Raw genomic sequence first — 21,813 nt, forward strand, 5'->3', positions numbered from 1 at the left:
TCTTGTCCCTTTACTAACCTGAACAAATCAATAGCTAGTCTAACACCCATAACTTTAAAATTTTACCTCCTAAGGAACAATTTGACACTGTAGTAATATTTACGACTCTAAAAGCCAGCCTATTTTATCAAACGATTGGTTAGTTTCAGGAAGCTCTTTGTCATATGTAACATCAAGCAACAGATTGATTGGCTTGAAAACAATTTTCAATTAATTCCTTGGAAGTTAGGTAGACACAGCCTACTTTTGAGAATAGCTGTCAAAAATGCTGTGTCATTAAGGCATCCTGTGTTCAGTATTGGGTACCAAATACACAAATTTCAGGCACAATAGGAAATCTAATACGCCCTTTGGAAAAGAAACAGGTGGAACTAAACCTTTTATCTCTGCTAGGATATGATTTACATAGTACTTCTATGCTTTTGCATATTCAGTTATAATGCTTTGTGAGATAATGAATCTTTCTCGTTATTTTAATTGTGCTTGAATTCAGTACTCAGGGCCAGAAACAGGTGACACTTAACGCTTGCTTTAAGATAAACCCATCGGGCCAGCGTGGTGGCTCACACCAGACAATCTAGAACAAAAAATTGTTAACCAACATTGTACAACAGCACATCTCTTTCTGAGTATCGCAAACCTATTGGAATATCATGACAGTCACTTTATTAGGGCTTAGAGACTGGTAGGGTGTACAGGGATGGTGAATGGGGAAAAAAAAAAACAAACTCCTTAACTATACTATCAAAATCTCTCCTTTTTTTCTTCTTCTTGGAACTAAAGTTTCTGCAAGGTGATGAGTCTGCTTTAATCCCAGCACTTTGCGAGGCTGAGGCAGGTGGATCACCTGAGGTCAGGAGTTTGAGACCAGCCTGGCCAACAAGGTGAAGCCCTGTGTCTACTAAAAATACAAAAATTAGCCTGGCGTGGTGGCATGCGCCTGTAATCGGAGGCTGAGGCTGGAGAATTGCTTGAACCAGGAAGGCAGAGGTTGCAGTGAGCCGAGGTCGAGCCACTGCACTCCAGCGTGGCGACAAAAGCGAAACTCTGTTTCAAAAAAAAAAAAAAAAAAGATAAACCCGTCTTACTGTAGAAGGGAAAGAACTATGGGTCCAGTGACACAGATCCAATCCCGGATGTTACAGTGTATCTGCAGAGGGAATTGCTCCATTTCTCTTGGTTAAAAGCCTTGCTCAATTGTAGTTAGGAGCACAAGGGTGGAATCAAACAAAGCTGGGTTTGCATCACTTATACGATGAGTGATCCCGAGCAAGATACTTAACCACTCCAAGTGTCAGTTTTATCCCCTTTAAAGTGGGCATAATAATTATACCTATCTCATGAGGCTGCTGTGAAGATTAAAGAACATAGAGTGAGTGCTGAGTAAGTGTTCATTATTCTTATTATTGTAACTGATTTCCTATAAAATGGTTTTGTATAACACTACTTCTAAGATTATTCTCCATTTTAAAATTCTATGATCCTCAGGTTTGTGGAGATCAGGCTTCCTCCTCTAGAGTTCAAAGCATCCAGCTGGTCCTGGGAGCTGTGCTGAGGACAGCCTGTTTCTGCGTCTTCTTACTGGGGTGACTACAGTGAAGTCGTTATGAACCTGCCTTCAGACACTCAGAACAGGCTGGCCCAAGGCACCTAGAGGAAGTGGAGATCAAAGTTGACAACTGTGCAACAAGTTTCTGGCTAGTTGGAGACACACAAGCACAGAGGTCTTGAGCGATGCCTTAGAGTGTTTGCAATTAAATTGGGCAAGAGAGAGTGCTGGTGTGCTGCTATTCACAGCGTGCTGGACTGTGGACCAGAGCATCAGTATCATCTGGGAGTTGATTGCAAATTTAGTATGTCAGGCCTTGCCCCAGACCTACTGAATCAGAATGTGCATTTTAAAAGAACTTGTGTCTTTTAAAAGGACGGAACGTTGTGTCCTCCCAAAATTTCTGTGTCGAAACCCTACCACCCAATGTGATGGTATTAGGAGGTGGAGACCTTTGGAGGTAATTAGGATTCAATGAGGTTGTAAGGATGAGCCCTTGTGAATGGAATTAGTGCTTTTATAAAGGTCATGAGAGAGCTTGACTCCTCTCTCTGTTCCCCACCATGTGAGGGTACGAGAAGTCAGCAGTCTGCAACCCAGAAGGAGATCCTCATCAGAGCTCAGCCGTGATGGCATCCTGATTCAGACTCCAGCCTCCAGAAGTATGAGAAAGACATTTCTGGTGTTTACAAGGCACCCAGTTGATGGTATTTTGTTATAACAGCCCAAACAAAGACAGGACTCCACAGTGGTTTGCTGATATACTATTTTATTCCACTGAAAGTAATGGCAAAAATCACAATTACTTTTGCACCAACCTAATAATGTTTGAGAAAGCGCTTATTTAGTGGATTCTAGCAGGAAGCGTCTGTTTCACGTTTCCGCCCCCTAAAATCAAGATGCTTCAAGAAAAAGGCGCAACAGTGGTCATGAGACATGAGCTGAGAATTGCCTTTGAAGTAAGAGGATCTGGTGGCCTTCGTTTGGAGACCTTTCTGCTCAGTGTCATCTGGAGTGTACTTTGGGGCAGAAAAGCTCTTAAGGCACAACCATGTTTACTCCCATTATGGGATGTGATGGGTGGCACTGGAAGATAAGTGAAAATTTCACCAGCATCCTGCTTCACGGCTGGATGAGAGGTATTATAGGAAGGAGTGGACACAGGAAGCTACCTCAATCTTCTTGAGGCAGAGACACTTATACTGAAAGATGAAAAAAAAAAAGTCAAGTAGGAAACATATCCTAAGTAATAGGCACTCAGCCAAGAAACTTAAACAGAGAAAACTATGTTGGGTTTTGTTTTCCCAAAATTTGAAAGGTATCTTCTAAATGTTTTTCCTATGCAGTGCAATAAACCATCCCTACTAGTGGATGTTGCAGAATGCAACCAGTATCAGATTGCCTGTGATTCTAAAAAGGGATGGAGATGCCTGGCAGAGAAAATCCAAATGCAATTCTGCTCAATGAGCCCACAACTGAGTCTCTGCTTTCTTTCTATAAAGGAGCTTTCTGGAGGACACCAGCAGTCAGATTCTTGTCATCAGCTGTTAACAACCTTTAGTTTCAAGATGCTTTGATGGAATCCATCCAGGGCTTGTCAAGAGGAAACACGAGTTTTGCCTTCTCTGTCTTGCCATGTGTCTCACCAGTGCTCTTTTGCTCATGACAGCCTCACCTATCTCATGGGTAAGGAAACTAAGTTTAGGAAACTCGCCCCATGGGACAACTCCTGTGGCTTCCAGAACTCGGACTTGAATGAGGGTCTCTCTTTCTGCAAAGCCTGAAGTCTTGCTTCTCTGCTGTATTGCCTCTCACATCGTTTGTTCGTTTGGGGTTAGACGAGGTGGCCATCTTCAAAAACCTTAAAATTCTTGTTCCAATCGTTGTTCCAATTTCAATAGAGTAGACATTTGTTTCACCTCCCCCCTTTCAGCATAATCCTTTAACCCACATGTAAAGACATGAAATAACCAAACCACAGGGCCCTGAAAAAAGTTTTATTGAGCTTCAGCTCAGAGACAAAGAGTTCCTTTGAGGTAGAGATGCTTATATTAAGACAGAAAAACAGTCCCATAGGAAATATTTTCTGAGCAAAGGGAAAGCACAGAGTCAAAAACTTAAAACCATTGAGATCTGAAAAGATCGTCCCATCCAAAGAGCCCAGGACAAGTTCACTTTCTTTCACGGGTGTCCGTAATGAGGAGCACACCCTCCAGAAGTTTCTGGGTTGCATCAATTTGTACAACATCAGTCAGGAGCATAGAGTCTCAAGATAAATGAACCTTTCAAGGCCTTGCTCCTTAAAGTCTAGTTTCCCCATGTAGCATCACCCAGGGACTTGTAAGAAATACAGATTCTCAGCCCCACCCCAGACCCACTGAATCTGAACCTGAATTTTAAAAAGGCCCTTAGTTACCATGAGCTATGATCGTGCTACTGTATTCCAGCCTGGGCAACAGAGTGAGATCCTGTTTCAAATAATAATCACATACAAAGAAGTCTTGACAAAACACAGCAATAAGATAACAAGTCCACAGGTTACTCGTATACACCTTCAAGTATGAGAAAGTCTGTGTTAAGGCACTGTTATCTATGGGTACCTAATGCTGGTTGATCCCGGTGATACTTGGAATCATTGTCCCGGCATTTGATAAGCAGTATCCTTCAGGCTTTAATTCCTGAGTGGGGGCTATTCCTACTTGAGTGAGCTCTTTAGTGGGTGAGTGGTTAAAAAAATAATCTGGCTACTGCATTTAGTTTATGTCATATACGATGCCAATTTTGGAAGATCTAAAATATAATAAATGACCTCACAAACTGAAAATTACATTGAAAATGGAATCTGTGATGGTCATTGGGCATTCATTGGATCTTGCAGGGCATTGAAGTCATCTGAGGAACATCAGTTCTCTTTGTACAGAAGATGTGAAAAGCGCCAACCAGTAGAACATCCCAGCTGCTGGAATGCCCAGGCAGAGACAGCTTAGTGCATTGCTGTGAAAGAGCCTGTGGGTGGGTGGTGGGTGCCTGGCGGGGAGGCCAGTACTCACAGCCTGCCAGTAGGAAAGGATGAGAGTATTCTTCACACTGAAAGGGCTGGTTTCTCTGGTCAGATTGATTGGAATTGCTGGTCACCAGGAATTTAACCTAATTAAGGCTAAGCCTCTGAATGAGAATTCCTTTACAATCAAATTCTGCCTGCAGGCTGCGGGTGGCTGTAGGATGGGGAAGAAGGGGGAGATCCTCCCCTCCTAAGCTCTGTTAGCCTTCATTCTGCTGAGACCCCCATCCATCCTATAGTGCCTTTTGCTATTTTCTCCCATTTCTGTGGACTTCAAGATTTGGAGATGCCTGGGCTTGGCACATCTGACTTAGGGTCCAGACACCAGTTCCCTTCTGCTCCATCACCCAGGCTTGCAAAGAATGAATATAATGGTGTAAATTATGTGTTTGGAATACCTGGATCAGTTCTTGCCTCCAGTGCCTGTTAGCTGAGAAAGCTACTCACCCTTTCTGTGCCGGAATTCTCCCAACTGGGAATAGAGCTGACTGTAAATAGCCTTAAGAAGTGTTCCTACAAGGTTGTTCTGAGGATTAAATGAGTTGATGTTTGCTACTGTGTTATTATGTGCAATGCAGGGGCTAGTACCTGACACGTGGTAAGGGTGGCTATCATTTTTATACCAAATCTCGAACTTTAACTCAGGCACTTTGTTACCCATAGGGAAAATAGAGTTAGATTCCTCCTAGCCGCTAGGAAATTGAGGCTATTCTCCTTTCTGCCCTGGGTCTCGGGATTCTAGGAAGTCCAAGAAGAGAATGATCCATTTTTGGTGAGTACAGGCCTGGAGTTTGGGGGCTACCTGAGAAGCTCTGAGGGTTTAACACCAATTGACTTCCTGCTCCCATGAGTGAACTCTAGGGGTTACACAGTTAGGCTATTTATAAACAAACACAACATTTTCTAGGGAAAGGTTACAGGTTTATTTTAGGTGGGCTCCTGCTTGGCTGGGAAGGCCTGTACTTGTTATAGCTGCTTGGCTTAGCTCTCTGCAGCCTGGCAATGCGGAGTTCAGCTTAAGGTCAAGCTCTGTTGAAGTTGGCAACTTGACATAACTCAGGCGGCTGGAGCTTGCGATAACCCCAGGGCTTCCCTTGGAATTTGCTGCTGTCCTGCTCTCCAAACTGGCATTGCAACCTCAGAAATTTATCCTGGGATTGGACTGGAACAGCAACATGAATGCTACAAAGTTAAAACAAGCAAGATCTTTTAGGAAGAGAGAGCAACTTTAGCTACGGGATAAATCAGCTACCTTAATAGTGGAAGGTCAGGTACATGCGGTGACATTTTCCAAGCCTATACAGATGGGGATGTCTTGGTATTTTCTGCTTCTTGCTCATTGGACCCTGCTGCTTTGGGTACCATCAAGAGCCAAGACACATTAACTGTGAGCAGACTTAGCAGACTGATTTTTTTTTTTAATCTCTTTTGGATTTGTTGTTTTGTGATTCTCCTGTTGAGATTTATGTTGCAAACTCAGAAAAACAAAGAAACCCACAGTTTTCTACCTTAGTCAGTCCTTATAATAACTTCACATAATAATAGACAATATTTATAAGAATCTGGCAGAAGTGTCATCTCTCAGAACACAAACGCAATCAAAATCTCACATCTACTTTCATAAGGGACAAAGTAATAGTAAAGCCCTTTGCAATAGGAATAAAAATTCAGCAGTTACTATTCTTTGATTCTTAGAAAAGAAAAGAAAGAACTGGTTGGGCAGGCTCAATGGCTCACGCCTGTAATCCCAGCACTTTGGGAGACTGAGGAGGGCAGATCACCTGATGTCAGGAGTTCGAGACCAGCCTGGGCAACATGGTGAAACCCCATCTCTACTAAAAATACAAAAGCTGGCCTTGTGTGGTGGCGCACGCCTGTAGTCCCAGCTACTTGGGAGGCTGAGGCATGAGAATCATTTGAACCCAGAAGACAGAGGCTGCAGTGAGCTGAGATCGCACCACTGCACTCTAGCCTGGGTGACAGAGCAAGGCCCTGTGTCAAAAAACAAGAAAAAAAGAGCTGGTTTATGCTTCTGGCCCTTAAAAACTAGTAGATAAGAAGTCTTGATTGAGACATTAATGCTGAATGATTATGCATGCATAGAAAATTCCTCAGTTAGGTCAACATAATGATTTCAACGAAGGCTTGAAATAGATTTCAAAACCTGGGTATTCTAGAGCTTCCAAAGAAAGTTGGGAAATCCAAGGAAAGGTCTTGCAGAAGAGTAAGGGAGGAGATACGGGAATATACAGGCACAAATTTATTTAACTTACCAAAGGGCATGTGTATATATTCATGCCTTTGTCACAACCTATTTGGGAAAACCATAAATGTCCTTGAATGACAAACTTGTGATTATATTTATATTAGATATGCACAAATTTGCATAATAATATTTTTTGGATCAATTTATAGAGAGTTTGAAATAACTCTGATTAAAACTGTCAAGGGTCAAATAGCCAGTAAAAACCAATATGTCAACAAACTGCACTTTCTAATTCCACATAAAAATATAAATAGACTCTAGATTTAAGTTAAGGTTGTCTTTAACCCAGACACTGAGGACAGGATTCAAAATGGATTACTAAAAAAAGGGTGGATCTTATAAAACGAAGAAAAATCAATTAGCATTCACAAAGGATGAGTAAGTCCCATCACTTTAGTTTCCATTTTGGACAAGCTGACTGGACAGGTGGTCAGGAAACAGGTAAGTCTGACCTTCAGCAAGGCATGTGACAATATATTTTGGGTTATTCTGCAGACAAGATAGAGAAATACAGATTGAAAGCTAAAATAATTAAGTGCATTAGTGGCTGATGGAGAACAAAGGACATGAATGATGCTGACTGCTGTCTTCTTGCAGAATAGTTACTTTTTATTTTTTGAGACAGAATTTCATTCTTGATGCCCAGGCTGGAGCGCAATGGCGCGATCTCGGCTCGCTGCAGCTTCCGCTTCCCAGGTTCAAGCAATTCTCCTGCCTCAGCCTTCCGAGTATCTGGGATTGCAGGCACCCACCACCATGCCTGGCTAATTTTTTTTGTATTTTTAGTAGAGACACGGTTTTGCCATGTTGGCCAGGCTGGTCTCGAACTTCTGGCCTCAGGTGATCTGCCCACCTTGGCCTCGCAAAGTGCTGGGATTACAGGTGTGAGCCAACGTGCCCAGCTGCAGGATAGTTACTTTAGTGATATATTCTTAGTTTTAGGTTTTACCCTGTTTAACTGTTATCAGTGACTTACGTGAATATGTACAAGGCATTCTCACTACATTTGCAGGTAACGTGAAGCTGGGAAGGATGGGATATATGTTGAATGAGAGATGTGTTGGCTATTTGTCCCATTTCCAAAAATTCAGTAGTTTCTTTGACATTCCTGAAAAGTTAATGAGATACTTACGCGAGGAGTCAGTTTTCATTAACTACCTCTGTATCTTACACTTTCATAGATAAATCTGCCTTAAAATTGAGATCACTTGTATCTATCATTAACCTTTAGTTAGCCCTATCTTCTCTGGGGATTCTAGGGTCTATGACCTCACTATATGAATTGAATATGAAAGCTCTTGCAAAACCTATATTTTAATTCTACCCCAAGAAACAAGATCAACTGGATTAAACTCGGGAGAGGCAAAATATTTCCAAGTAGTGTAAAACGTTTGAGTTTTGATTTCTTATTATTCTTACTCCAAGGATTTAAAACTCTTCCAGATTAACTGCATGCATGATCACTTACTAGAGGAAAAAAAGATGCCTTTCCATGTGCTATTGATACATTTTGTGAGCATGAACCTGGAGTGATCTTTAAAGTGACTCAATTATTGCCTGAAATACTGACTAATGTTAATGATGACAAAGTTAAAAATCATTATCCTTTATGTGTAATCTCCAAATGCCATCAAGCCAGCACTTTCAATTGCCAGAGGTACATTTTGCAGTGAAAACACACAGACAGATGCAGTGGCTCATGCTTGTAATCCCAATGCTTTGGGAGGCCAAGGTGGGGGGATCACTTAAGGCTAGGAAATCAAGGCTTTAGTGGGCTATGACAGCATGACAGCACTCCAGCCTGAGAAACACAGCCAAACCCTGTAAAAAAAAAAAAAAAAGAAAGAAAGAAAATAAACAAAAACACCCAGGGAATACAGCAGAAGGCCCTGATGCTCAGAATCAGGCATTCCAAAGGAATGATCTGAGTCTTTTGTCTTCTGTAACTTTCTCCAACATATCAAATTCTTCTTACCTCTGAGCCTTTGCACATGTTATTCCCTCTGCCTTGATGCTGTTCCCCATATTTTACACATCCTTTAAAATTGAGCTGAAAGTGAAAGTCCATGGGAAGAAATTCCTAGAATTTCACCCTGGGGCAGATTCCCTGCTGAGCACTCTCCATGCTGCCTGTATCTTCCTTTACGACATTTACACCCTTTGTAATTATATATTCACACACTAATGTCAGTGCGTTTGCTCACTGCTGTGTTTGCAGCATGCATATGCTTCACCTGGGGCAGTCATTCAATGCATAAACAGAAAGGGAAGATTATTCAGACATGTAGTTTGTTCGTTCCTGGAGGGACTTTTCTTAGGTCAAGTCAGACCACCCCAAGACTGCCCTGGAGTATGATATTCTTGGCTTTTATTGGAGATTTCCAAAAGAAACTTTTCAGGGTCAGGCACAGTGGCTCATGCCTATAATCCTAGCAGTTTGGGAGGCAAAGGTGGGAAGATCATTGAGGTCAAGACCTCAAGACCAGCTGGGGCAACATAATGAGACTCCATCTCTACAAAAAATAAAAAAATAAAAACTAGCCAGATGTAGTGGTGTGAGCCTCTATTTCCAGCTACTTAGCAGGCTGAGATGAGAAGATCAGCTTAGCCCAGGAGTTCAAGGCTGCAGTGAGCTATGATCGAGCCATTGCACCCCAGCCAGACACTGTCTCTAGATTTAAATAAAAAAGTTTTTTCAGGGAAAATGTTTCCACCTCACTAGTGTGCTATTTTCCATCTCTCCAGGGAAGGAGGTCTTACTGTGTTATGAAGTGCTTCATTTACTTTAGCACCTTGGGGATCCAACACTTTTGTGTCTTTTCAACAGTGCCTGACCTCGAGAATGGGAGGCACAGCCAAACAACTGTTAAAATGAAAATGCTTATGCCAAGGCTTAAAAACGATTCTTCTAGACAGCTGCAAAGAGAAATGGTGAGAACGCTGGATGAGAAGCCCAGTGATCAGGAGTCTTAGCTTGTGTTTCTCTGGAACCCACTACCTGATGTAGAGCAAGTCAGTGCTGGGTCGCAGTTTCTAAGGTGGTAAGAAGAGTGGTATCAGACTAGATAACCTCCCAGGTCCTTTGAGACTCAATGCCTGCAATTCCATAATACTGCTTCCTGTTAGGTGTAGGTAAGCTGCCTGGGGTCCTGTTTGGCCCTGTTGAGCAGAGAGAATGACAGGCCAGGGTCCAGCATGCCAGGGGAGAATCAGGGCTTACCATCTCATGATGTGGAACTTTTCCCATTTTGCTTTGTGTATTAGTCTGTTCTCACGCTGCTAATAAAGATAAACCCAAGACTGGGTAATTTATAAAGGAAACAGATTTAATGAACTCACAGTTCCACATGGCTGGGGGGGGGCCTCACAATTGTGGCAGAAGGCAAAGGAGGAGCAAAGTCATGTCTTACATGGTGGCACCTTTATAAAACCATAGGTCTTAAGTCTCATGAGATCTGATGGATCTTAGAAAACCATCAGATCTCATGAGACTTATTCACTACCATGGGAGCAGCATGGGAAAGACCTGCCCCCATGATTTGATTACCTCCCACGGAGTCCCTCCCACGATGCATGAGAATTATGGGAACTACAATTCGAGATTTGGCTGGGGACACAGCCAAACCATATCACTTTGGGGTTTTTGTTGTTGTTATCACATTTATGTCTAAAAAGTAAAACACGCCCAGTGGGAAAAATCTGAAAACTAGAGAAAAGTTAAACAATTCAAATAAGCACCTGAAAAGCCATTATCTTAACACGACTACGGATACTAGGTAAGCACATTTCTGCCCTGGCTTCACTTTACACATGTGATTTCTTCCTGAGACTGCACTGTGCATGGAACTGTGTGTCTTGCTTTCTGAGCTTACTATTGCATTCTTTAAAAAATTGTGTAGAGGCCAGGCGCGGTGGCTCACGCCTGTAATCCCAGCACTTTGGGAGGCCGAGGCGGGCAGATCATGACATCAGGAGATCAAGACCATCCTGGCTAACACGGTGAAACCCCGTCTCTACTAAAAATACAAAAAATTAGCCGGGCACAGTGGCGGGCGCCTGTAGTCCCAGCTACTTGGGAGGCTGAGACAGGAAAATGGCGTGAACCCGGGAGGCGGGAGGCGGAGCTTGCAGTGAGCCGACATCGTGCCACTGCACTCCAGCCTGGGTGACAGAGCGAGACTCCGTCTCAAAAAAAAAAAAAAAAAAAATATGTATTGAGTATCATCTGAGTGCCTGCATTACACTGCTGGAAAGCTCAATGAACAAGACAGTGCTGCTTTAGGGAGTTCACAATCCCGCCTTTTCCATACCATTAAGAACTTTCCATAAGCTTAATTTGTAATGGCTGCAACTGACTCTTAAAACAATTTGTAGCTCTTGATATTTTGCTGTGTGTTGCGCTGGAGGAGAAAATCCAGCTCATGAGAGAGTAGAAGGCTGAGTAAAGGACAAAGGGTGAAGAGTGATGAGGTGAAGTCAAAGTTGAAAACAAGAAAATGAGAAGGAAGAGAGAAGGCAATCAGGAAAGGGAGAAACAACCAGTAGAAGCAGGGAAGGTGACCCACTTTAAGACAACTGCTCTGACCCCAGGAATTCACTGTTTGATTTTGCACTGAGAATGAAGAATGCAGGCTCCAGTACCACACAGGCTGCCGGATGTGGGCTCTTGGGCAAGTTCCTTCACACATCTGTGCTTCAGTTTTCTTGTGTGGAAAATTGAGATAATAATACTTACCTTCCAGGTGGGTAATAATAAAGATTAAATGAGACAATGCATGCCAAATATCTAGTACCTAAGTACTCAATACATGAGACTATTAGCCCTCATGAATTACCACCATATTTCAATATTGCATAATACATTGGACCAAAGGGATAAGGAAGAGACTAGATGAAGCAATGAAAAGTCTGATTTATTGATTTTTTAAAAAGTACAGTTACCTCCTTTAATCTACATAGCTGCATGTGCCAGAAAAAGAAGACACTCAAATGTGATAATTAAATAGTTGTTTTAAATAAAAGGAGGTTATATGAAAGTAAGGGCAAGGAAACCAACAAGGCTCCGTAAAGCCCCTCTGGGGCTAGCAAAAGGGAAGTGACTGCCACCCTTAAACCTACAAGCAAGGATGCAGATAGTTACAGGACCCACCAAGCTCTAAGACCACTGGATAGCAGCTGTGGCTTTCAGCAGAATGAGTCCCTCTCTGCTCTGCTACAGTGGTTGTCATTGGCTGAAACCACAAGAAAGCCAAAGGAAAGGGGTCTCAGACCCACTTGATGCAATCTGCAGAGGTCAGCTTCCTGAGCTCAGAAAACAAGACAGAAATGCCAACAGGGGATCTGGAAGGAGAATGGAGATCAAGTTCAGCGCACCACCAGTTTCTGGGACATAGAATTCTGGTTATCCGTTGGCACTTATGAATTTACCTATCGCATACCATTTGTAAATGTCCTCATCATTTACCTAGAGCCCGAGTGTCACTGCAGACAACGTGCCTTCATCCCTGTACACATCTGTGTTGGCTGCAAAGAACAGTGACCCAGATCACAATTTTAAGAGCTACCACCACTCTTCTGAAATGGAAAAGTTTCCCTTGTCCCCTTCCCAGGGCGTGCGATGAGGGTGTGCCCCGCTGCTCAGACCTCTAGGGGAGCATACGGATGGGCAGGCTGTGGGGCTCCGACCCCACGACAGTGTCTAGGGTGAATGTTTATAGCTGAAGCCCCAGTGGGCATGTGTTACAGGGTGCTCTTTTAGCTTGCCGTCTACAGGCGGCCTGTGCGAACCAGCTCAATGAGACCCCCTTCCTTATCAGAAGGACAGAGGGATTTCAGTATCCTGGGGTTTCTTGCCTTGGTGTACCAGAAGAATCGGATCACACGTGGGCTGGGAGAATGAGCGTAAGGCTTTGTTGAGTAGAAGTAACTCTCAGCAAGGATGCAGATGGGGGAGCCAGAAGAGAGATGGTTTTGTCCTGGAGTCGGGCTGCGGGGCCGCCTGGGCTCTCCTCCGACTGCTCCAGCCAAACTCCGCGTCGTTCTGCCAGTCAATGGCCTCCCAGCCAGCCGGTGCCTGTCCTGCTCTTCTGCCCGCGCTCTCCTCTGGAGGCCCTCTCCACAATCCAGCCGCTTGCGCCTTCTTCCGCCAATGTGCTGCTCTCCACGTCCAGCGGCTTGTGTCTCTGTTGTGCTAGGGTCTCCGGTTTTTATAGGCCCAGGACGCGGGCATGGTGGGCCACAGTGGTCTTGGAAAATGCAACATTTAGGGGGCGGGCGAAAGCAGGAGTGCCTGTCCTCACCTAGGTCCGTGGGGGTGGAGCCCTAGCCAGGGACCTCGCCCTCCCCTTCTCAGCACTTCCCTTCCTCGGTTCCCTATCATTTAAAGGGCCCACGCTCTTCCCTTCCCAGCACTTCCACATCACTTCTAATGGCAAGGAGAAATCATGGATGTAGATTGCAATAAAAACATGGTCAAGTGCTGCAACTCTTGTTGGTGTGAGGTTGATTTAGTATTGTAAAAACATACAGTTGTGTGAGAAAACTACTGTTTATATTTAAATATTCCTTACGCTAGACCAAATGTGTTTGTTTGTAAAAAATATTAATATACGGATGGGGGAATATATTAATCTATATTTAGGTTTTTTAAAAGAAACTCTAACCTCTCGCAGGTTACCTTTGAACTAGTAAGTCTGTTATTAATTTAGAGAGGGTAGAAGGGAGCTGTGCATTTCAGGAGCTTGTTTTAATTTGTTTTTTTTTTTTGGTTATTTCTGTTTTTATTTCATTTATATATTTACTGCCAACATCAGTAGCCTCTGCCATCTGAGAAGACCTGGTCCTTCATTTCCAGTTTGGATAGAAGTAAAAGATGACAGAGTTAGTAGAAAGCACATATGGTAAAAGAGAAGGCCCTTAAGAGATTTCTTCCTTCTCACACTGCCAGGCTGCCCTCCAGGGCTGGCAGATAGGCATCAGGACTTTGTGTATTTTGGTTTGTGTTCAGAGATAAGGGTATTTCTGCCATGATGCAGGAATGAGTGGAATTTAACCATTGTATTCATTACTGGAGTTTCAAATAACTTTGTTCAAGGCTTATTAAATTTCCAAAATAGTCTCTAAGTTTTACCAAATGCAAACTGTTTTTTTCCTGAAACCTTCTGATTGGTTACCAATATCCCAAATTCTCTTGTGACTGTTCTTAATTTTTTTTCCCAAGCTCTTTGTTATAAAAATGATTCACTGACTATATTTTTTTCAAAAGAGATGTTAAGCTTCAGCATCCGATTCTAATCGTAATTCATGAGATATTTGAACATGCTATTATTTACCACACAATTACAAAAAGTTTAAGAACCCCACCAATATGTACCACTGGTCTAAGAATGTGATAGGAGGTGGGCAAACTGATTTAATTTAAATACTTGCACAGATTCTTCCCTCTTTCCCAGGCCTTTACCCATGATTGAAATGCAAATGTTTGTTTTTAAAGCTTTAAAGCAATTTGGTTGGCTTTCTTTGACTGTATTTTTTTAGCCCTTTGGAATTTGCAATATCAGATATAACAGTACTAATACCAGAACTGAAAAGTCCAACTTGATGACATTTTCTACCTCACTAGAAGCCAGATAGAACAAACATCCCTTGGTAAGGAGGACTTAAGTTTTTTGCCCAGTTATTCATACACAGAACCACATATGGCAAGGCAGGGACCCATACTGGGTGCTAGTCAGAGGCAAAAAATTCTCCTGGCCTTAACTCATCATTTGGGAATCTTTTAGAAAAAAAAAAAAAATTGAGAACGAAGTAGAAGTTTTTTGCTCTCCAAGCCCAAGGGACAAGTTCATTGGAGAATCAAATCAGAAAGTAGATTTTAATCAAGAAATCAAATTCGTGGCTTATGACTGTAATCCCAGCACTTTGGGAGGCTGAGTCAGGTGGATCACTTAACGTCAGGAGTTCGAGACCAGCCTGGCGAACATAGCGAAACCTCATCTCTACTGAAATATACAAAAATGAACAGGGCGTGGTGGTTCATGCCTGTAATCCCAGCTACTTGGGAGGCTGAGGCACGAGACTTGCTTGAACCTGGGAGGCAGAGGTTGCAGTGAGCCGAGATCGTGCCACTGCACTCCAGCTTGGGTGACAGAACGAGACTCTGTTTTTTTGGATTTTTTTTTAAAGTCAAATTCAAAATGGCCTTTCTACTTTTCTCAATTTGGAGTGTTTATGCACAAGGACAGAGTGACTATGTAGAGGCAATTTTCCCAAGTAACCTAACAGATGATTGTTCTGTGGGCTCACATCTAAAATAACCTGCACATTTCAGTGTAATTGGAGTTGGGTCTTGTTTTTGTTTTTGTTTTTAAAGAATAACTTATATTCTTCCTTCTGCCAGAAAATATTTTAGGCAGGTTTCAATAAAATGTTACATACACAGTAAGTTTGTTAAAATAGACAGAAAATCAAAAAGCATATAAAAGGGGAAGTTTAAGATAGTTACTGCAACTGAACATTAAATTTAATTCTGAGCTTCCTTGCAGTTTAGGGAAAGAGTGAAAACAATGGGTTACATTGTTTTCTGCCTCCAGTGAAAGGAAGCATTTCACCGCTTCAGAAGATACTTGCTTTTTTCCTGCCACTGATTTTTAAGAGGGTTGTAGCCAATGAGCCGTTATATGCTTTACAGAAAATACAAAAAAAGGCCTTCATATGACTTTTTTCATCCCCAAACAAAATTTGGAAGCACAATACTAAAAATAAACCCAAGGAAAGTAAAACATTGCCACCCATAAGGGTGGGACTAATGAGATTAATGTGTTCTTTAAAAATCATCTCAAGGCACTAGGGAGTATATATTCTAGATTTCCTATAAGAAAAATGTCCCTGATAGCACTTTTTAAGTATATACAAATACTCTTTTTCATTTACTTCGAATAAAAATAATGGCAAAAATAATGGCACTCACTTTCTGAATCCGTATTTTTAAAAATTCTGAGAAAACTAAGAATTCTATAATAAAGGTAACCCAAAGTAGTCATGATAGCACATAACAAAACATGAGGCCCCCATGTGTGCTTAATATGATATGGAAATGAGTTTTCTCCTATATTATAGCTTGTCACAGAACTATTTTTCGTTGGGGCTCCTTTATTTTTGAGAATGCAGTGAAATAACGAGCACCATTATCCAGAGTTTGTTGACATAGAAAAGGGGAACGCTAAATTTATGAGTGGTCAGAGGAGTTTAGTGATCTCAGCAGTACTTCATGTTGTAGCAGAACCAATTTGGATTTCTATTCTGAAGGCACTATATCGAAGGATCAAGATGGTTTCCCGTGGGCTCAAGCTTAGCTGTAGGGGAAAAAGTGACTCGGCCCTCCAAATTTAACTTAATTGGCATTGTGGGAAAACTTCTTTTCCACAAAGCAGCCCACACTGTGTACCCTTTGTAAACCGAGGACTCTTGTTGAGGGAGCTAAAGATGGGGCGTGGCTTTCTACCACAGTTTCCATGATCCGCCATCTTGGGCAACAAACTCACTCAGCAAAAGCCAACACAGCCACATCACACCAGGACAGAATGCTGAGGAAAATAAGATTCATTAAAAGAGGGGTTAGCTTTTAATTTATATATATTTAAAGGATTCCATTGTTTTTCTTTTGGGGCTGTTCTGTCTTCATTCAAAGCTGCCTTATTTTAATATTTCTTTGAATTCCCAGAACAGTCATTCTTTTAGTTCTTTAGATAATCTCTTAGGTCATGATAACTTTCCAACAGTTACAGTACTTTGCAAGTTATTGAAGGATTTATTAAAGCATGTCTTATGGCCAGGCACAGTGGTTCACACCTGTAATCTCAGAACTTTGGGAGGCTGAAGTGGGAGGATCACTTGAGGCCAGGAGGTTGAGACCAGCCTGGGCAACATAGCAAGACTTAATTTCTACAAAAATTTTAAAAATTAGTCAGGCATGTTGGCATGTGCTTGTAGTCCTAGCTACTTGGGAGTCTCAGGCAGGAGGATTGCTTGAGCCCAAGAGTTGGAGGCTGCAGCGAGCTATGATCACAGCACTGCACTCCAGCCTGGGTGACAGAGTGAGACTCTGTCTCTATAAATAAATAAATAAATAATTAAAGCATTTCTTCTTTCAAGTATTTATTAAATAAACTTAAAAATATCCAACTAATACTAATTTTGGGGGACCTTGCCCTCTTTTTTTGTATCTCATTCTATGGCCATTGCCTATTCTTCATTGGGCTCCCTGAACCATTCCTTGTGTATTCTAATGCAATTTCACGTTTTTCCTCATTGAATTTCATTCATTGTTTTGCTAGTTTAGTGGTCAAACTGTGAAACTAAGTACTGAGGCTTTCTTTACTACTCAACTTAATGGCTCCTGATTAGCACTGATTTAATTCACACTTCACCTATTTATTAAATATCTACTATGTGCAGGGCATATTTTATCTGCTAAGTGAATTTTAGATTTAAAAAGTATTCGTTGTAATTGAAACTAAACTCAAAAGCGTATCTATTACATGAACTCTTGCAGTAGCACCTTCTCCCTAGTAGATAACAGTAGAAAGGAAGAGAAGTGTCATTGTGCATAAAAATATTTTAGTAACCTCTTTGGATGGTGAAGGCTGTTTCTGCAATGGCCCACGGCAAGGCAAAGAGGGACCCTAATTGCTGTGCACAAAAGTGTTGTTAGAATATTAGTTTATAGCAGCAGCCAGGAGAAGAGTGAGGTGAAGCTATAAGTAGTTCCAGAGACTAAAAGGCTGGAGGCAATATCAGGGGCCTATAACACGTGGTGGGAGTGAACAGCCAGTTAGAAATTCCCAGCAACAGAAATGGTGTAGGTGTTTTTAAAAACAGCATTGTCTAACATTTATTTGAAAATCATTTCTCTGTCAAGTGGAATGTGATCTTCCTGTTACCCTCTGACCTTCAGAACTTAGATCTGTATATTCAAGACAGCCCTGTATTAACAGGAGTTTTATGGAATTAATGAACAAGGGGGCTGGGACATTTAGGGTGGGGTGAGGTGCAAAGTGGTGACCTGTAACTAGAGACAAGATCTGATGGATCAAGAATTAAATGGAAACAGGAAACTCGAACAATGCACAACTTAGAAACACACGTTCAAGAATCCATAGGTGTTGGATCCATCGAGTTTTAGGTGGACTAGAGTATGTTGCATTTAAATTACATGTAACCATCAAATATGCAAAACATTATGTATCGACCCAAAATATATATGTATAATTTTTTTAATTTTCAAAAACTTTAAAAGAAGATTCACCTTGAAAGTTTAAACGACTTGAGGCATCAAGGATGCTGATATTTAGAAACCACTTTGGATCTCTTTAAGCCTTGACTTCTGCATCTATAAAATGGGTATAATACATTAAGATAATTATGAGAATTAAATGAAATATTATAAATACACTGTTTTTGGACAGTAGGTAAACTATTAATAAATACTACTTTATTCCTTCCTTAAGATCTTCACATATAGGTTAAAAAAAATAAAGCCCAAATGATGATTTATGTCTATAATAAGGCTAATATTAATAGTTATTGACAAGTTTGGTTAATGCCTGGGTAAAAAAACAGTTCAACATGTAGCCTGTCATATCGATGTTAGTGAGTCAGCTGACATTAATACATTTAGGCGATTTTGAAGTTTAGCAGTGGTGGATTAAAAATGGCTCCGTATTCTTCAATACTTCTCCCATGAAGAGGTGGGGTCTCTGTTCCCTTTGAATTGAGGTAGGCCCTTGGTTAGTTTGAACAACAGACTATGGTAAATATGATACTGTATCCGTTTCTTGGTCCAGGCCTTAAGAGACTGGTAGATGTCACTTCCTTTCCTTGAAATACTTGGAACACTCCAAAGCTCTACTTCCATTTAAGATGTCCACCTAACCTGAGATTGCCATATTGTGAGGAAGCCCAAGCTTGCTATTTTGGAGAGAGAAAGACAGTGAGAGAGAGAGAGAGAGAGAGACAGAGTAAGAGGGAGATACCCATCCAGCCTTTAGCTGTTTCAGCCCCCAACCATTCAAGTCTTCCCATCTGAGACTCCAGGCATTGCTGAGCAGAAGCAAGTCATCCTGAGGCATGCACAGATGTTGGTCAGTGGGTACAAAGTTACAGTTAGACAGGACGAATAAGTTCTGGTGTTCTATTGCACAGAACAGTAGGGAGACTATGGTTGATAATATTGTGTTGTATATTTCAAAATAGCTAGAAGAGAGGATTTTGAAATGTTCTCATCACAAAGAAAAGATAAATGTATGCGGTGATGACTATGTTAAATACCCCGATTTGATCATTGCACAATGCATGCATGTATTGAAACATCACACTTTACCACATAAATATGTATAGTTACTACGTGTCAGTTAAAAAATAAATAAATAATAGCGAAGGAGAAGAAAAGAAGCATGCTGTTGTACTGTGTTCCACCTGAGCTTTTCATCCACAGAATTATGATTATAATAACAAAAATTATTATATTAAAGCCACGACACTTTGGGGTAACTTGTTATGCAGCAATAGATAATCAGGATATCAATGTCTTAAGTTTAATTCCCAATATTGTTTTTGGTTAGCTTCAGGATTAGGTGGTCCCTAAATTTAACTTTAATACCTATTTTAATTTTCTTAAACTCACATAAAGTAATCAGGCAGAAAGTCCACTTGAGGGAACATGAGTGAACTATGAAAGCAGATCCATTTGGTGTTAAATCTCAGCTCACCTACTTATTAATTATGTAAAGTTGGGCATGCGAAAACGTGTAATGTACCTGATATAGACCACGTACTGGGCAGATGCCAATTCCCGCCCCCTTTCATCTCCTGGTCCCTTTCTTATGATATATTATTGCTGTTTTAGAGCTGGGAGGTGTGGACTAGCATGGATTCTGCAGTCAAAGACACATGGAATTCAAACCTATGCATTATGTACACGGCCTTAGAAAAATCACTGAAAATCAGAGTCTCAATTTTCTCAACTAAATTACTGAGAAGATTAAGTGAAATAATTCATGTCAAGTGGCTAGCACTGTTCCTGGCACAGAATAAATGTTCTTTGGAAATTCCCATTGTCATTATTATAACGAATCATGTCAAGCATATATGTTAATCAGATTACATTAAGAAGTTAAACATACATTTAATGATGCTTTGGGAGAACAGAAAAGAACATTTCAATCATTTCACTACTTTTCTGTGATGTGATTCTCTTCCTCCTAAAATAAAAAAGAAAATAATATGTGCTCCTATAGATTCAGCTCTATGGAAACTGCTATCTCTTTGGAAGCAATGTCTTATATCATCAGAATATAAACATAGTTATGGGGTTTAGCACCTCTGCAAGGCAACTGTAAAGAGAAAAGAAAAAAGAAAGCATTCCCATTTTCATCAGCTCCTTTCTTCCTCCTATTTATCTGTTGTGACTACTGTGTTCATTCTTATCTCAACATCTTAGTTTAGTCCTGCACACATGTTTCTTTTTTCAATCAGCGTAGCCAAGGGACTTTTAGGACACATATTTCTACAGAGAGCGACATTCCTTCTCTATCAGAAAAATAGGGAATTAAATCAGGATGACCAAATACAGACCATGTAGCCTTCTAGAAACCTTTAGAGGACAAAGTACCTGCTTACTATCAGCTGATTTTGAACAGAGCCAGCTGCTGTGTTGTTGAAAAGCTTTAGAAATCCCGTCATTTGCACAAATAAAACATTGGACAGAACATTCTTCCTCCTTTTGTATTTTCTAGACGTATGTTCGTGCTGAAATGGGGCATACCTAAATCCCTTTAGGAAGAGTATGGGGTCTGTCTGAGATATCTTTTGCTCCATTCATTTAAAAGTTTGTGTTTTTTTTTTTTTTTTTTTTTGAGAGGGTCTCACTCTGTCACCCAGATTGGAGTTTAGTAGTGCCATCATAGCTCACTGCAGCCTTGAACACCTAGGCTGAAGTGATCCTCCTGCATCAGCCTCCTGAGTAGCCAGGACCACAGGCATGCACCATCATGCCCAGCTAATTTTTTAAAGTTTTTTTTTATAGAGACAGAGTCTCCCTATGTTGCCAGGCTGATCTCAAACTCCTGGCCTCAAGCAATCCTCCTTCCTTGGCCTCCTAAGTGCTGGGATTACAGGTGTGAGCCACTGTGCCTGGCCCCATTTCAAGGACTGATTTGGAAAATATTTCTCTAATGAGTGGGTGCCTCCTTCCTCACTTACCATTCTACTTACATCCTCTGAAAGCTGTGTTCATGGTGGAGGAGGACAACCTTAGTCAGAGGTGCACATGTCCCTGTGATCCTCTGCTAGAACTGTCACATCCACAAAAGCCTTGCATGCACAAGCAAAATGACAGCCTTGGAAAGGAAAACACATCTAGGGTATGGCACACAGTAGACAGGTTCTTAGTGTTGGTTCTTTTCCCTAGCTACTATGAGCCCTACCCTGTACATGTCTTATGTCATTTCATACTCACAGCAGCAGGATGATAACTCTGGAGTCATAAAAAGCGATCTTTGTGTTCCAGATTTGCCACTTGGCATGCTGTGTGAAGGCTGTGAGTGTCAGTTCTCATGCCTATAGAATAAGGAAATCATAAGGGTAAAATAAAATGATGCATGGAAAGCTCTTAGCACAATATCTGGCACATAGTAAGTGCTCAATAAACATTAGTTAAAAGTGATGAGTTAAATATTATTGCCTCCACTTGAAACATGAGGCAACAGGGTTCAGAGAGTTCCAGTAGCTCATCCAAGTCCTGCATACATAGTTTAGGAATGGGAGGAGGGGGACAGAACTTTGATTCAAGTCTCTGTGACTTCAAAACCCCGTGATGAATCTGCACTGTGTTTTGGGATCTATTGTGTGCTGATATAACAGCAAGGATAAGCTATCTCT

This window comes from Nomascus leucogenys, chromosome 18, assembly GCF_006542625.1.
Source record: "Nomascus leucogenys isolate Asia chromosome 18, Asia_NLE_v1, whole genome shotgun sequence".
Taxonomy (NCBI): domain Eukaryota; kingdom Metazoa; phylum Chordata; class Mammalia; order Primates; family Hylobatidae; genus Nomascus; species Nomascus leucogenys.